We start from the raw sequence: 962 nt of genomic DNA, 5'->3' as shown, positions 1-962 counted from the left end.
GTATGGAGGGTGTGGTGGCAATGCTAACCGTTTCCCTACCATGGCAGATTGTTATAACTTGTGTGGCCCGAACGCCACAACTCCAAGAAACCAAACAGGTCCAATAATCCCAGGACGTAAGTGGGCAGCAGATTTTCAATCATTTTTCATTCATTTTTCATTCATTTTTCAATCATTTTTCAATCATTTTTCAGTTATTTTTTCATTTTTCAAATTTTTCATTCATTTTCAATAATTTTTTATTCATTTAAAAAATTTTTTATTCATTTTTCAAATGTTTTATTCATTTTTCAATCGTTTTTCATTCATTTTTCAATTATTTTTCATTTATTTTCCAATCATTTTTCATTCAATTTTCATTCATTTTTCAATCATTTTTCAATCATTTTTCAGTTATTTTTTCATTTTTCAAATTTTTCATTCATTTTCAATAATTTTTTATTCATTTAAAAATTTTTTTATTCATTTTTCAAATGTTTTATTCATTTTTCAATCGTTTTTCATTCAGTTTTCAATTATTTTTTATTTATTTTCCAATCATTTTTCATTCATTTTTCATTCACTTGTTTTCATTCTTCCATCAGCCTTATTCCACTACCATTATGATGGCCACCACCACTGTTGTGAGCATGCAGTGATGACTATCATATCACTTTTAACACTGCAACAACCACCGCCACTACCACCACCACCAATGCACCGACCTCCATTACCACTGCTGTCATTGCACAACCACCGCCGTCATCACATCACCACCACCATCATTGCACCACCACCACCACAACTACCACTATCATTGCACCACTACCACTGTCATTACACCACCATCATCACACCACCACCATCATCACACCACCACCATCATCACACCACCACCACCACCACCATTATCATCACACCACCACCATCATCACACCACCACCATCATCACACCACCACCATCATCACACTATCACCATCAT

General features: G+C 34.3%; 1 protein-coding gene across 1 annotated transcript in view; it reads left to right on the top strand.

Moving 5' to 3' along the window:
* The window catches only part of LOC106872908 (papilin), a 151893-nt gene that overhangs the window by 86122 nt on the left and 64809 nt on the right, over positions 1-962 (top strand). The gene's annotated exons all lie outside the window — the stretch shown is intronic.

Source organism: Octopus bimaculoides, chromosome 30 (assembly GCF_001194135.2).
Source record: "Octopus bimaculoides isolate UCB-OBI-ISO-001 chromosome 30, ASM119413v2, whole genome shotgun sequence".
Taxonomy (NCBI): Eukaryota; Metazoa; Mollusca; class Cephalopoda; order Octopoda; family Octopodidae; genus Octopus; species Octopus bimaculoides.
The sequence above is the reverse complement of the archived record's forward strand: the minus strand, read 5'-3'. Positions and strand labels throughout refer to the sequence as shown.